The sequence below is a fragment of the Ornithorhynchus anatinus genome, chromosome 16 (genome assembly GCF_004115215.2).
Source record: "Ornithorhynchus anatinus isolate Pmale09 chromosome 16, mOrnAna1.pri.v4, whole genome shotgun sequence".
NCBI lineage: Eukaryota > Metazoa > Chordata > Mammalia > Monotremata > Ornithorhynchidae > Ornithorhynchus > Ornithorhynchus anatinus.
The window spans coordinates 8,552,392-8,569,471 of NC_041743.1; the positions used below are offsets into that span (position 1 = coordinate 8,552,392).

A 17,080-nucleotide genomic window follows, 5' to 3' on the forward strand; every position below is an offset into this window, starting at 1 on the left:
AGATAAGATCAGTTACTTCCTATGTAGTACTTACTATGGAGTAAAAGAAATGGGAGCCCCTAATATTGGTTCATTTCTATTTTATAGAGGGCAGCATGCTCAGTGAACGAAACAAGCCAGTTTCTCTTCTTTAAACTACAGGAAACCCATAAACAGATATAGGTTATCCAAGGTTTCTCAATTTTCAACTGCTAAATAAACAGAACGATAGCATATATAAAATGGCTCATGTGAAACAGAACTATATTTACTGTCAAAGTGCATTACGTGGGCCTAACCTTGAATAGATTACCCATTACAGTGTACCTTTCATAATACCTTATACCCTATTATCTTTACATGTATTTTTTTTTTATTTAGCGTCTAAGGAAGGTCTTATAAAACAGTATCACCCAACCTCATATTCCTGCAAAGAAGTTTCAAAAACACATTCATCTGGAAACTGACAACAGCAAAACAATGATTGCATTTAAGTGCCTACTCGGTGCTAAGCATCTACTAAGAACTGGTAAAGAGACAAGATAATCAGTTCAGACACTGACTCTGTCCCATAGGGGGTTCACAGCTAAAAAGGAGGGAGATCAGATATTTGCCCCCATTTTACAGATGCAGAAAACAGGACGTTCTGGAGAAAATATATCCACAGAGACACTATGAATTGGAAACAACTTGATGACACTCGATAATAACAGTAATTTTCCAGAAGAGGAAACGGAGGCCCCAAGAGATGAAATGATTTTTCCCAAGGTTATACACTGTACTAAGCGCTTGGGAGAGTACAACATAACAGTATAACAGACACGTTCCCTGCCCACAGAGAGCTTACAGTCTACAGGACCTGCCATGGTCTAGTACATAGAGCACACGACTGGGAGTCAGAGAGTCTTGGGTTCTAGTCCTGACTCAAACACTTCTCTGCTGTGTGACCTTGGGCAAGTCACTTCGCTTCTCTGTGTCTCAGTTTCCTCATCTGTAAAATGAGGATTAAGACTGTGAGCCCTATGTGGGACAGAGACTGTGTCCAACCCGATTATCTTGTATCTACTCCATTGCTTAGAACAGTGCCTGGCGCATAATAAGTGCTTAACAAATACCATTATAGTTATTATTATTATTATTACATAGCAGGCACGTGGCAGACCTGGGACTAAAACCCAGATCTCCTGACTTCAGTCCTGTGCTCATTCTACTAGACCACGCCTACCACTGTTTGATTTAGTCCCATAAATTGAACATGATGAGGAATTTGCTTTCCTTCATTCAATCGTAATTTTTGAGTACTTATCATGTGCAGAGCACTGTATTGATAATAATAATAATGTTGGTATTTGTTAAGCGCTTACTATGTGTCAACCACTGTTCTAAGCGCTGGGGTAGATACAAGGTAATCAGGTTGTCCCACGTAGGGCTCACAGTCTTCATTCCCATTTTGGGAGGTAACTGAAGCCCAGTGAAGTAAAGTGACTTGCCCTAGGTCACACAGCTGAGCTCTGACTCCCAAGCCCAGGCTTTTTCCATGAGCCATGCTGCTCCCCTAAGCGCTTGGGAGAGTATAACATAATAAACAGACACAATAATGATAATGATAGTATTTGTTAAGCACTTCCCATGTGCCAAGCACTATTCTGAGTGCTCTGCCCACAACGAGTTTACTGTCTAGAGGAGAGGAGAAACCCAGGAGGGCTTTTAATTATGCCTGAGTGGGGCTGACCTTAATTTATTTTACTGTCTCCACCTGTAAACTCCCCGGGGGCAGGGGTTGTATTTACTGATTCTATTATGTACTCTTCCGGGAACTTAGAAGAGTGCTCTGCTCAGGTAGGTGCTAAACCAATACCAGTGATTGACTTTTTTTTTCTAGAGGCAGAATCCATCATTCTGAACTTGGATCTGTGCCCCACCCTCAACATTTATGTACATATCTGTGATTTATTTAAATAAATAAATGAAGCCGCAGGCCTACTGAATAGAGCATGGGCTTGGGAATCAGAGGGGCCTGTGTTCCATTCCCGCCTCTGCTACTTGTCTGCTGTGCAACCTTGGGCAAGTCACTTAACCACTGTGAGCCTCAGTTACCTCACCTGTTTAAGAGGGATTAAGACTCAGAGCTCCATGTGGTACATGGACTGTGCCCATCCTGAATACCTTGTAATAATGATGATGGTATTTGCTAAACACTTACCATGTGCCAAGCATTGTTCTATGCGCTGGGGTAGATACAAGGATACCAGGTTGCCCCCCGTGGGGCTAACGGTCTTCATCCCATTTTACAGTTGGGGTAACTGAGGCACAGAGAAGTGACTGGTCCAAAGTCACCCAGCCGATAAGCAGCGGAGTAGGGATTAGAACCCACGACATCTGACTCCCAACGCCGTGCCGCTTTCCTCTATGCCAGGCCGCTTCTCCATTCATTCAATTGTATTTATGGAGAAGCAGTGTGGCTCAGTGGAAAGAGCCCGGGCTTGGGAGTCAGAGGTCATGGGTTCGAATTCTGGCTCCGCCGCTTGCTAGTTGTGTGACTTTGGGCAAGTCACTTCACTTTTCTATGCCTGTTATTAAAAACTGTGAGCACCACGTGGGACCACCTGATCACCTTGTATCCCCCCCAGCGCTTAGAACAGTGCTTTGCACATAGTAAGTGCTTAACAAATACCACCATTTTATTGTACTGAGTGCTTACTATGTGCAGAGCTCTGTACTGAGTGCTTGAAAACTTGACCCCTCTGAGGAGCGAACTCAGGGCCTTCAGAGTATGAAACTCTCTCAACCCCAGTGCTTAGTACAATAACTGGCACATAGTAAGAGGCCTTAAGAAATGCCATAATAGTAGGAATATCCAATATATATATATATATATATATATATATATGGGAAGCAGCATGGCTCAGTGGAAAGAGCCCGGGCTTGGGAGTCAGAGGTCATGGGTTCGAATCCCGGCTCTGCCGCTTGTCAGCCGTGTGACTGTGGGCAAGTCACTTCACTTCTCTGTGCCTCAGTGACCTCATCTGTAAAATGGGGTTGAAGACTGTGAGCCTCGCGTGGGACAACCTGATGACCCCGTGTCCACCCCAGCGCTTAGAACAGTGCTCTGCACATAGTAAGCGCTTAACAAATACCAACATCATTATTATTATTGTATATGTTAGTGTCGGTGTCCCCCTCCCAACTGGAAGCTCGTGGACAGGGTGTCTGCTAAGTCGCACTCTCCCAAGGGCGCAGTACTTTGCACCTCGTGGGCCGGTGTCATTGATTGATTGATTGATTGGCGGGTGGGTGAGTGATCCTATCCCGAGGGGCGGGTTTGGGGAGGCTTTATAGGGGTGACCGGTGAGGCGGAGCGGCAGGACCGGTCGAGCCCAAGGTGAGTCCCGGGGGCCCCCGGCCCTCTGCCCACCGCCGGGCCGGAATGCGCAGGCGCGGCGGCGGGCCGGACCACCTGGGGGCCAGGGGCCGCCGCAGCCCCCCGCCCGCACGTTGGTCGGGCCCAGAGGAGGCGGGCGGGCGCGCGCCTCCCCTCCTACCCCCCCCCTTCTCGGGAGCACCGTTGGTGCGCGCGCGCGCGGCCCCGCCCCCCGCGCGTGCGGGTGGATCCTGCGCGCTCCCGGCGGCGGGCGCGCGCGCGGAGGGTGAGCGCCAGCGCCGGCCCAGGGGCTCCCGAGGAGGAGCCGCCGGGACCGGTCACCGACAGAGGCGCCCGGAGCCGCCGCCGCCGCCGCCGCCCAGCCCCGTTGGACGCGGACCTGCGGAGGAGCCGGTAGGGAGGGAGGGCGGGCGGGGGGCGGCAGCTCTCTCTGCGTCTCTGGGTGTCTGCGTCTCCCGGCCCCGCTCCTCAGCCTCCCGCGGCGCCTGGGGAATGGCGGCGGCGGCGTCTCCCCGGTAGCCGGCGCGGGGGAGCCGCCCCCAACGTGTTGCTGCGCGGCCCCCGGCCCCGGGGAGCCCCCCCGGGCTGGGCGGAGGCGCTCGGGGGGAGGGTTCTCCTTCGCTGCCCGCCTCCCCCGCCTCGACCCTCAGCCCGCCGGGCGGCAGGGGTGGCTTCGCTCCCCTGCCCAGGTGTCCCTCCGAGCGCCTAGCACAGAGCTCTGCACCTAGCGAGCGCTCACTAAATGCGATGGAAGGGATGAAGGGGCGCTGCCGCTCCAGGCTTCCACCGAGGCAAGGGCGGGGGGGGGGGCGGGGTGCGGGCCGCCCCCCCGACCCCAACCGGGGCAGGACCGGCCCTGCTGCCCCCCGGGCCTGGGGGGGGGGTCCCCTCTCCGAGCCCAGGGTCGTGGAGACCCCCCTTCTGTCCTCGCCTCTCTCCCCCCAACCCTGCTGGTCCTTAATCGATCACCGGGACCCTTCCCCTGCGCCTCGGTGTCCGGGGCTTCCCTTCCCGGGCAGGTGTGGGATGACCTGCTATGGAGTAGAGGCCCCCAGGACACAGAGAGCCCCCCCCCCCTCGCCCAGCTGCAGAACCCGGGGAGCCCCCCGATGCCCTGGCGCCTCCAGGCTGACCTGTCGCGACCCCCACCAAACGCCGACTTCCCTGGGCAAACCCAGCTCCCTGTTGGCGTTGGCCTTTGCCACCTGGAGGGCTGCAAAAGGCCGAGGTTTTTCGGTCCGGAGCATCGGCCACACGCGGGCGTCCAAAAAGAGACCCCCCCACCCCCACCCCACCAGTTCATTCAATAGTATTTATTGAGCGCTTAGCACAGCGGTCTGCACACAGAATGGGCAATTCGGCAACAGATAGAGACAATCCCTGCCCACTGACGGGCCCCCCAGTCTGATTGAATCGAGCCTGGGATAGTCATCCTCCTGGCCTCGATCCCCTCTCCCATACCGGGGGAGGAGGAGGATGGCCAACACCGTTTTTTGTCCAGTTTGGGTGGCGGTCTAAGAGGAGCGATGCGACTCCTGGTAGCGACAAGACCCGCTGGGCATTTGGAGGCGGTGCTTCATTCATTCGTTCGTTTTTATTGAGCGCTTACTATGCGCAGAGCACTCACTAAGCGCTTGGAGTGCACAATTAATGTTGGTATTTGTTAAGCGCTTACTATGTGCCGAGCACTGTTCTAAGCGCCGGGGTAGATACAAGGTCATCAGGGCGTCCCAAGTAGGGCTCACTGGTCTGACCCAGGGTGGCATTTCTCAAGTTATAAATAAGAGCCTCATGGCCCGAATGAGTCGATGTATCTCCTTTTTACAGATGAGGTAACTGAGGCACAGAGAAGTGAACCGACTTGCCCAAAGTCACACACCTGATAAGTGGCAGGGCCGGGATTAGAACTCACCACCTCTGACTCCCAAGCCCGGGCTCTTCCCATCAAGTCACGCTGCTTCTCTTACAATTCGGCAACAGATAGAGACAATCCCTGCCCAATAGGAACCAGCCCCGGAATCGTTTTTGCCCCAGCTGAGTCCCTCTTTTCTGTGGTTGGAATGTTTAAACTTTAGAGGTGGGCCACTTTCTCTGGCCCAGAGCGACTGTATGGGAAGAAGCCCTGGGGTCCTAGGTGCCGGGCACGGTACAGATGGTAAATATTTGGTGTGGGAGAAGGAAGGGCATCATGTTGGTGTGGAGGAGGGGAAAGGGAAAGGGTGGGTTTCCCAGGGTCCCTATTGAAACATGGAGTTGGATGCCTAGATGTTTTTCGAGTGGGAGTGTTATGTCATGTGTGTGCAAAACTAGTTGCACCAAGTGGACTTGGGTTCCCTTCCAGTGTTTACCAGTTGTCACCCTTGAGTGTATTTTTAGCTCCACTGTCCCTCAGTGATTCATATTGTGCTAGTGATTTGTAAGTGTATTGTCAAAGGGCCATCAGATTATTTGAAGAATTTGGCAATCTGCGTATACGACTTAGTGCAGGCAAGTAGGCCCTATCGCGCTAGCCCCGTCTCTATCTCCACCCAACGTAATTACGCTTATAAAGGTGATGTAGAAGAGTCCACTAAATCTTAAGTCTTCAAGTGTTGAGTCTTATGGCCGAATCCATCCTTGGCGGATGGTAGAATCCTTCAGAAATTTGAAATCACTGAAGTACTAGCCTCTTCTACCTGAAACTTTATCCCTGTAGCCCAAGAGTTTAGCCAGTGGTTTCAAAATCCTGAAAATTTGCCTTGTGTTTTATAGAATGAAATCAAGTAGCATACCTGTGTATGTTGGCTATCATTTCAGTAGAACTAGGTAAGAATAGTCAATACGTTTAATATGTCGTATATATTTGGTTCACTAATATATAAAGGTTTCTTTCACCAGTATTGTGTGGTTTATCTGTTTTTAGAGTCTAGTTTTTTAATATGGCATATATATATATATATATATATATATATTTGGCTCACTTCCCCTTTTGAAAGTCTGGTTTCAACGATTTAATATTGTATGGTCTACCTGTTTTTAGAATTCTAGTTTTTTATTACTAATATCTTGAAATTAAAACCCCTTAAGCCCACAAGATTATTGACGCACTGTAGTTGGAACTCTGGAAGCAGTAGTTGTCAGCGAAAATTATTCTGTGTCTTCTCTGCCAAATTGCAACATAATTTTTAAGGTATCATCTGCATCTCCAAAACCTCATGATTCATTTTGTTTTTCTCTTCAATAAGAAGAAACTATATGAAAACACTGTGGGTTTTTTAAAACACACTTTCAGAGAGGGATTTAGTATTGATTTATTTGGAACCTAAGGCAGATGTTTTCCCACAGATTTCAATGAAATAGTCGCATAATTTCAAAAAAATATGATCTTGGGTCTCTAAAGCATGATGTCATTGGAGAAACACGTCTTAATTAAAATGAATAACATTTATTACAAGAATTATAGCTCTGGCATCTGGAAGATACTGTAATAGACTACACCTTGATTTGTGTTCATAGGCCCTGTTAATGTCAGGGTTTGTGCTTTCATAATGAAGAAACCTCCATTTCTGTAAATGAACAGATCCCTCTCCCCCAATTTATTATTTGCCATAGAGTATTTTCAAGCAAAGCAGGTTTGCTGTTTTACTCTAAGGCCCACAGTCTCTTCCCTAAATACATCTGCTTATACATTTTTCTTTCAAGTAGAAGAGTAAAGGAACATCAGTAAAAAGGGAAAACAGGCATTTAAACAGCTGGTGAAAATGACCTATCTTTCCTGGTTCCTAAGAACACCAAAAATAACTATGCCCCAAATTGTATGATAACATTTAGACTTCAGGTAATTTTTATAAACATCTTAACTCTCTTGGTCTAGATAGTGAAATGAAATACTTTTAAAATGATGTCTGTAGAGTGGGCGTACTTCTGTATTGTTTTTTTGCTGTTCTTAAACGTTTTCTGTAGAAATGGTAAAGAAAATCTGAGTTGTCTTTCTGCCTGTAGTCCTCGTGCATATTTGGAGGGGAGGGACAACAAGGCCCATTAGTTTTACTTTTTTAAACCAAAGATCCTTCGAGACCCCACTTCCCGTTCTTGGACATCTTAGTGGGCATCTTGGACAGATCTGCCGAAATGCGAAATGCATCATACCATTCGGCTGTCCTCAGTGTTGTGGTTTTAATATTTTTTTTCCGAGTGATGATTCAGTACTCCACTGACCCAGTTGACCAGCATTTTGTGACTTTTTCAACTGATTAATTTTAAGCTATGGTATTGGCTGTTTCAGTTTCTCATAGAGCATTGCATTTTGGGGATTTTTTGTTTAATTTTTTTGTTTAATGAAGTATATTTTAATATTTTCACTATGAAGCAGTTTGGGAATTGGTTTGGTGGATTTTTTTAATGGTACAAGTATTTTAGGAGCAAGGTGTTATAGGTGAATCCTGTCTACAAGGTGGAATTTCATTTGGATTCTGAAGTTTTTATTAAGACAATGATATTTAAAGTCTAAGCATCCCTGAAAGGAGAGAGTGTGGGATTAAATGTTAGGAGACCTGGGTTTTAGTCCTTGCTCTGCCACTTGCCTGCAGTGTGACCTTAGGCATGTCACTTAACTTCTGTGCCTCAGGTCCCTCATCTGTAAAATGAGGACAGAATACCTGTTTTCCCTTCCTTTTAGACCCTGAGTCCCAAGCAGGACGTGGATTGTGTTTAATTTGATGAACTTGAATATACCCTGGTGCTTGGCATATAGTAAGTGCTTAATGAATACCACATATTACTATTGTCATTAGTAATCAATTCATTCTTAACATTTTGTTTTAAACACCTTTGGCTATTAACTTCTAAGGAAGATTGGCTAATATCAGAGGACTGCACTGGAATAAAAACAACTCCCCAAACGTTTGCTACAGCATATAGATTTAGATTCATCTGACAAGAAGAGGAAAACATCCTTCGATATCAATCTGTCATATTCATTGAGCCCTTTGTGCTGATATAAATGGCTTCTTTAAATGCGTTAATTCTGACACTGGGTCAGTATTCTATATACATTAGAAAGAAGACAATTAGGAGATGCCAAATTTTAGTGATTGATAACATAGTATTCATAATAATAATTGTATTTGTTAAGCACTTACTCTGTGTCAAGACCTATACTAAGCGTTGGGATAGATATAGGATAAACAGGCTGGGCACACTCCCCGTCCCTCCAGAGTCTCAAAGTCTGAGGAGGAGAGAGAACAGGGTTTTAATCCCCACTCTGCACTTGAGGCCCATAAGAGGGAAGTGACTTGCCCAAGGTCATACAGCAGTCCCCTGACTTTCAGGGACAGGCTGTTGCCACTGGACCAAAAGCTGATTGCAAGAGTAACTAGAATGCACTCTTTCTGACACAGCTTTCACTTTAGGAAAGTGTAGACTGTAACAGTGTGTAGACTGATTAGACTGTAAGCCCGATTAGACTGTAAGCCCGTCAAACGGCAGGGACTGTCTCTATCTGTTGCCGACTTGTTCATCCCAAGCGCTTAGTACAGTGCTCTGCACATAGTAAGCGCTCAATAAATACTATTGAATGAATTTAGGAAGATAAATGGTGCCAATATAACAAAACCAAGTCTCAACACAATTCAGTGGTATCGAAGGATCCCAAAACACAGTAAAAACAACTAACGTACTTGTATCCTGCTGGATTTAAAGAAAAACAATGAAGTTAAGAATAAAATTACGCTTTCTAAATCATGTCAAGCCATTTAGCCACTGTGTAAGTAACTGGGCTCCTTAGAGAGTTAGGTTGTGGGTGCCTCTTTGGCAGTTTATGTATACTACCACAGAGAACTTTTAGTACTGGCTCTTGAATGATATGCTGCTCTAGAGCCAAAATGACTGAAAATAAAGCTCTCATCTTGAACTAATTGATATGCTTCCGTTTTTTGCTTTCATGACTATTTTATTTGAACAGATTTCCCTTCTGAGGCGGATTTTCCCTTTGTAGACAAAGATTCCTCTTTGTGATGATTATCTAGATGGTTGTGTATTTCTTTTTAGAAGATTCTCAGTATTTGGCTTCCGAGGGTAGGGTTTTTTGGGTGTTTCTTTCCCCCTGGGAGTGAGAATTCTCCCTTTCAGAAATGTAGAGTTGCTGGCTCTGAAATGACATGTTAATTGCTTTGCCTGAAGAAATTATTTTGGCATAGGTGTTTTTCAGTTTGCTTCCTAAAAGAGAAGGCTAGATCTAATTGTTTGGAATGTGGGCAAAGATCATGTCTCCTTCATTTATTGTACTAACAAGCATTTAATACAGTCCTCTGCACATAGGTGCTAAATAAAAAATGGCTAATTGGGAAAGGATTATTTTTGGTGAAACAGTTAACACCAAGATTTCAAAGCATGTTGCTATTAATTTGTAGAGAAGGGCCTTTGGTTGAGCCACTGACTAGGAATGCAAATGAAACTTATCGTGTTGACTTTTATAAAAGTGTGAGGTAGCCTGAATAAAAGTAAGTAATATTGAGAGTGAAATGCTCTAGACTGTGAGCTCCTTGTGGGCAGGAATGTGTCTGTTGTTATATTGTATTCTCCCAAGTGCTTAGTACAGTGATTTGCCCACATTAAGTGTTCAGTAAATTCGATAGAATGAACAAAATGCTTTGTACTACAGTGAATTCATGTTAATGAATCTCAGGGGAACCTGTAATTGTAGTGGTCTGGAAATTTTGTTGTCATAGGCTAAGTTGGTTTAGGGGCATAAACAGGGACACTTTTAATCAATCAGTAGTATTCATTGAGCACTTACAGTGTGCAGAACACTGTATTAAGCACTTGTTAGAGTAGGTCTTAAAAATCAAAAGCTCGCTGTCATGCAGTACGGTGCAATTTATACTTGGTAACAATTTGACACCTTCCAAGGGGACAAATGCTAAGGATGCAGAGAAAATTGGCCAGTGTTTATGGAGCCTTCTGGGAGATAACATGTCAGCTCCCTACTGTGGATATATTAAGAATCATAAGTATTTTTGGCTTCTGTTAATGCACCTATCACTCATGACTCTGACAGTGCTTTATAAACTTTAACCTTTAGTTTTTCCAACTCTTCTTTGTATTCAGTAGCCTATCCGAGAGTACAAAGTAATGATGCTTCTTTACAACCTGTTTCACATCACTGGGGAATGTACTTGGGTTAAGATTTTAACTTTTAAAATAAATAGTTCTTTTTACCCTTTTTAGTAAACGGAATAGCAGATTTGCTGAAAGGGGTGTTAAAATGTTGGTGATAGAATCCAGTCCTGTCTCCTAGTTAGTCTGAGGAGAAATAGATGCATGGCCCTCTCACACCTACATGTATGTCTGAGAATGAAGTAGGATTTCTGTCATCCTAGACCCGCCCCATGAGCAGAGCTGAAGCGTAAGAATCTTCAACATCAAAAAGATTTGTGTTTACATTGTACCAGTCCCTGTATTAAGCAATGGGGAGAATATACTCAGTACTTCATATTGCTTAGTACAGTATTCTGCACACAGTAAATGCTCAATAAATACCTTTGATGGATTGATGACACAAAAGTTTTGTTCTAGGTGAATCCCATGTTACGGAAAACGCTTATGTAAGTACACCTTGACAGTCACAGCACACGTTCACACAACCATTTTTGTGATACTTCATCACATTCTTTCTAGAGCCATGCATGGCCGGAAGAATATCCCCTAATTTTCTACCACAGTCTATCAAAAATAAATCAGTCGTTAGTATTTATTATCTGCTGTGCTGTGTGTTTGGAAAAGTACTCGCTGTAGGAGGCACAATCCCTGCCTAACAAGTAGAAAAAGGAAGGCAAAGTAATTTATAGGTAGGAAGAAATGTTTAAATAACATAAAATTTAAGTGTCTCTGCATAAAAGTGCTTTGGGAGATTAAGTGCAAAAATAGTGACAACAAGTTTTTATTGAGCACCTACTTTTTGCAGAGCATTATACTAAGTATTTGGGAGAATGTAATTAATATACATGATCCCTGCCATTAGGGGGCTTATACTCTAGCAGGGGACAGACATACTTAAGCATAAGTGTTATAGGAGTTTGGGAGTACTTGGATGTTTAGGAAGCGTAGAAGTGCTGAAATGTGAAATGACTGTTCAAGAATGTAAGATGAGATGACAGTTGGGAGGAAGAGCCAGCAGGATTTACCAACGGACTGAATGTGACAGTTAAAAAAGAGCAGGGAGTCAAGTCCTTCCAGATCATTTATGAAGAAGTAAAACAAATTGTCATAACATTCAACCTTAGAGGACCCCACTATGTGTAACTTTAAGCCTAGAAAGTGGCCATTATCCCTTATCTTTTGTTTCTCAACTTCTAGTCTGTTTCCTATCCATGGACAGCATTCCCTGCAATCACATAATTACTTGATCTTTTAATTAATCTTTAGCAAGGAACCTTATCAAAGACCTTTCAAAAATATTAATCTGTTATGTCTCCAGGTTCCACTCCAAATGGCAAAATGGTTATTGACTGTTTCAAAGAAGTATGACCAACTAGTAGTGAGGCATGATTTCTGCTTAGGGAAACTATGTTTTTCTCCCAAAAGACAGTTTTTTTAGGTGCTCACTGGTCCTAATTAATTATGCTTTCTATTTACCTTGCCAAAAATATAAACGAGACTCTCAGAACACATCTGGAGCCCATCTTGTAGATGGCAGTTTCATTGTCGATCTACCCACCAATCTTCTAGTGGAGTGGCTGTTGGTAGCAATAGTTAGAAGCAGTGTGGCTCAGTGGAAAGAGCACGGGCTTTGGAGTCAGGGCTCATGAGTTCGAATCCCAGCTCTGCCACTTGTCGGCTGTGTGACTGTGGGCAAGTCACTTAACTTCTCTGTGCCTCAGTTCCCTCATCTGTAAAATGGATTTAAGACTGTGAGCCCCACGTGGGACAACCTGATTCCCCTATGTCTACCCCAGCGCTTAGAACAGTGCTCGGCACATAGTAAGCCCTTAGCAAATACCAACATTATTATTATTATTATTAGCAATAAGGCAAACTCACCGAGGGTCCTGCTACTGCTCCTCCAACTTTTGTCAGAACTCTCAGGTGGATGTCCTCTGGGCCAGGTGATGTGTTTACATTTTACCAAATTAGTTAAAAAATATCCTGCTTAGTCGCCAAATTTTGATTTAATTCCTATGACCTGTTTGTTCCGAGAGAGAATTTGAAGGTGGGCATCTCTTTACTATCTTCCACAGTAAGGACTCTGCTCTCTCCTTTTCAGCCCCGAGTGTACTTGTTAGCCCGTCATGTTCAACAGCTCTATTAATTCCCTAGACAGAGAGGGTGGAGGATTGGGAAGGTACAGCAGGGGCTTGGTGATGGAGGTGAGTGTATCTATTTCTTCCAACTCCCAGGGAATTGTGAGCAAATCCACTAGTAAACTTTGAAAAGATAATGTGCCATTTTGGATGTCAGTGGTATTTTTTTGAGCACTTTACGATTAAGCACTTGGGAGAGTAAAACATAATAGAATCAGCAGACATGTTCGTGCCCATTATGTGCTTAAAGTCCAGAGGATCAGTGTGCCATTACCCTATTGTGAAGTGTGAATATGAAATAATTTGGTCACAGAATATGTGGTGATACCCATGAAAGAAAAGATGGTTTTGTGATTATTAACCACAAGTAATAAATGGCTTGCTGTACCTGATCATCTGAAATTAAAACCAGCTTCACCTGTGCTCAAATCTTTACTTTGTATTATCCAGTGGTATTTATTGTGTGTTTACTCTGTTCAGAAAAGATTAAATTGTGTGGGTGTACAGTTTATTTGATATGTCCATGTAACCATAGACACCCACAAGAAATTTGCCATTATTGTCATGTCTTCATGTAGAATATTTTATCATCTGGTGAATTGAGCTTGGACTAAGATGACCTGAGTTCTCTTCAGTTAGGTTGTCTCTAGAGCTTTAGGCAGGGCACTTAACTTTCACATTTCTATCTTTCTACCTCTGAAGATATGTCAAAGCGTTCGGTGATTATAGTGCATTTCAAAAGTTTAAATCCGATTATTGATTTTTAAGTGGCCCTATTGAGGCCCAGGCCATAAATCTAAATCCTCTATCTTCAATATTTTTCAAAATTTAACAAGTACAGAGGATAGAAAATATACAGAAGGAAGAATGATACAGTGCCTACCCTCAGAAGGCTTGTATAATGAGGAGATAAGCATGCATAGGATGATGGACCATTCACAGTTAAGAAAATCTGATGTTAGATAAATAGCAAACACACAAGGATAATGCATAATTAGCTGAATAATATGCAGTGTCACCCAATAGGTCAGATTTTTTTTTTAAACTAGAGAATAAGCAAATGTCCATCATTCCCCTTATAAATACGAGCACTTGTTCTTACATTTACTGCTCTTGTAGAGTGGAAACCAGCCGTTATTTTCAAGACTATTAATTGAAATTAATTTGGGATCCTGAGAGAGAAATTTACAATCTACACATTTTTGCCTGGGCCTTTAAACTGGCATGTAGTAGCAGAATAGTCTCAGTTTTTACCTGATAAAAAACTAGAAGGCAGGCTGAAAGATCAGGCTTTAATTCTACACTCCTGAACCTTTAGCTGAATTTTTAAACAGATACCACTGTGGAGGAAAGTGTATGTGAAATGCTACAGTGAAGAGGACACACTGCAGTGGCCTCAGAATAACCCACTCAAGATGACATGTTGAGTGTGGAATTAGGTGGTCAGAAATCTAATCTGGGAGCAGTGAAAGAGGAAAGAAAAATGGGGAATAATAGAGGAAACAAGCACTTCTTTTTCTCTAGGTAGATGAAGGCCCAAAATGGGCAGTTGAGGAAATAAGACTTTGATCTCCATATCTTTTGGGTCTCTTCTTGCTTTTGCTGGCCAGTGAGACAGAAAACTTCCTGTTCAGATCTTTCCCCCTACAGGATTCTTCCCAGGTCCCTTGGCAGCTAGGCACAGTTTACCTCTTCTTTTCCTTCATCTCTACGTAGTCATGGTAAGCCATCCTTTTCTTCCCCCCATTTCTTTTCTCCTCCTCCCCTCTTGTCCCAGAGATCTGTGCTCTCCATTGGTTTTAAAGCACTGAGTCACTTGGTCCCCTCCCACATCACCTTGCTGCTCTCCTACTACAACCCAGCCTGCACACTTTGCTCCTCTAATGCCAACCTACTCACTCTACCTCGATCTCATCTGTCTCGCCGCCGACCTCTTGCTCGCATCCTGCCTCTGGCCTGGAACACCCTCCCTCTTCATAGCCGACAGACAATTATTCACCCCACCTTCAAAGCCTTATTGAAGGCACATCTCCTCCAAGAGGCCTTCCCTGACTAAGGCTCTTATTTACTTTTCTCCCACTCCCTTCTGTGTCACCCTTGTATGTGGATTTAAACCCTTTATTCACCCCTCCCAGCCCCACAACACTTACTTGCATATCTATCATTTATTTATATTAATGTCTGTGTCTCCCTCTAGACTGTAAGATAATAATAATGCTGGTATTTAAGTGCTTACTATGTGCCTAGCACTGCTGTAAGCAGTGGGGTAGATACAAGATTATAATGTTGGTATTTGTTAAGCGCTTACTATGTGCCGAGCACTGTTCTAAGCACTGGGGTAGACACAGAGGAATCAGGTTGTCCCACGTGGGGCTTACAGTCTTAATCCCCATTTTACAGATGAGGTAACTGAGGCACAGAGAAGTTAAGTGACTTGCCCACAGTCACACAGCTGCCAAGTGGCAGAGCCGGGATTCAAACCCATGACCTCTGACTCCCAAGCCCGGGCTCCTTCCGCTGAGCCACGCTGCTATCAGGTTGTCCCACAGTCTTAATGCCCATCTTACTGATGAGAGAACTGAGGCGAAAAGAAGTGACTTGCCCCAAGTCACACAGCCAAGTGATAGAGTGGGATTAGAACCCAGGACCTCTAACTCCCAAGCCCGTGCTCTTTCCATTAAGCCATGCTGCTTCCTGTTATATTGTTATATTATACTCTCCTATGGCTTAGTACAGTGCTCTGCACACAGTAAGTGTTCAATAAATATGTATAATTTTACTTTTTTCTTTCCCTTACACCAGGGGAAAGGGGGGTGCCCCGAGGCAAGGATCCCCTCAAAGTTATTTGCATCCAGGAACCAAAATTGAAAAGTGTGATACCACCAGGGAGTGAGTGGATCCTGTTAAAGTAGTTTGGGGAATGCAGCTCAGGAATATAGGGACCCCAGTCTTGTAGCTATGAACCACATCCCGTGTTTGTGAATTTTTGGTATTAGAAAACTATCAAATATGAATTTATATAAAAGCAATCTGTGTCAAGTCACAGAGACCAGTAGCTTCCTGCCTTCCATCCCTGCTGTTGTGTTTTCCAATTTAATCAAAGCTGACCTTTTCTGTGACACATTTATTTCTTTTTGAGGGGGAAAAAAGGGTACCAAAGTCTTTAGGCTTGAAACCAGAGGGTCTGACACTTATGGCAAAGAAAGGTGTTTTTATTCTCCTTGGTTTTAATGTAAAAATAATATCTCAAAGTGATAGTCTATAAAATAATTCTGAAATCCATCACTGATTTTATATATATGCAGGTTAGTCTGGAGAGAGAAAGCCATAAGCTAACTGCGCAGGAAGCGGGTCTATCAACTTTTTTTTTTTATTGGTTTTTGTTAAACTCTTACTAAGTGCCAGGCACTGTCCTAAGCACTGGAGTAGATACAATTGGAAACAGCCCCTGTCTCACCTGGGGCTCACAGTCTTAATCCCCATATTACAGATGAGATAATTGAGGCACAGAGAAGTGAAGTGGCTTGCCCAGGGTTACCCACACCCAGCAGATAAGTGGTGAAGCTGGAATTAGAACCCGGATCCTTCACCTCCCAGGGCCATGCTCTATCTGCTAGACTATGCTACTTCTCTAGCCCTCAGTTCAGTGGTATGCTCACAGTAAACACTCAGTAAATACCATTGATTGATTGACTGTTAAAGACTGTTGCAGAAATCTGCCTGAGTGGGCCTGTTTCAGATTTTTAATGCTTGTCCCTACAACTACTTTTACCTCTTCTTTTCTGCAACCTCCTAATTTTAATAGACAAATCTGAACACAATCTGTAGACCACCTCAAAACAGCTCCCATTAAAATGCCAATTTTCAAAATAAATGGATATCTCCTTAGATACTCATTGCCACATAGATCACTGTGCAGATCAGAGCTGACCTCTTTTCCTTCATTTCCTCACTCCCTTAGTTGGCTAAATCATCAAAAAATATTACGCAACTGGGTTCACTTGGTACATTAGTGGGGGGGGGGGGGAAGCATCCTTAGCATTCAAGAAACTTAAATTTAAGATAACAGACCTAGATGCCACAAACATAGTAAAGAACAAACTTGAAATTTTTGCTTATTTTCTTTGTTAAATTTTGTTTTCCTTTTCCTTGGTAATGCTACTTCCGTGGTATTTTCTGTGTAAGATGAGAATAAAAGGAGGAAGAAAGGGAGCAGGAAGAGTAGGGGCAGGGCTGCAGATAAAGGAGTATAGACCTGTAGAGGGACCATTAAAAAAAATACCAGCTACCATTGCAGGTACCTCATTCTTCCCCAAGGAACAAAGACATTCTTTCCTTGCCCCATCTTCTTTACCTGTCCAAACCTCAATTCTCCTAACTCTGGTTCCTATTGGGAAAAATCCAGAAGCAAAAAATGGGGCTAAAAGTAGTCGGAAGGATC

The 17,080-nt window shown here is 44.0% G+C and overlaps 1 protein-coding gene across 5 annotated transcripts in view; it reads left to right on the forward strand.

The window, feature by feature from the left end:
- Nucleotides 1-3,633: 3,633 nt before the first annotated feature.
- Nucleotides 3,634-17,080, forward strand: part of RALGPS2 (Ral GEF with PH domain and SH3 binding motif 2) — a 137,006-nt gene continuing 123,559 nt past the window's right edge. For 2 of the 5 annotated variants that reach the window (XM_039914331.1, XM_029081146.2), the window contains exon 1: nt 3,634-3,754. The gene's annotated coding sequence lies outside the window, so the exon portion shown is untranslated. Of the gene's footprint in view, nt 3,755-12,636; nt 12,706-17,080 lie in introns of those variants that run through there. The other 3 variants (XM_029081147.2, XM_007668928.3, XM_007668929.3) reach the window with 3 other exon arrangements.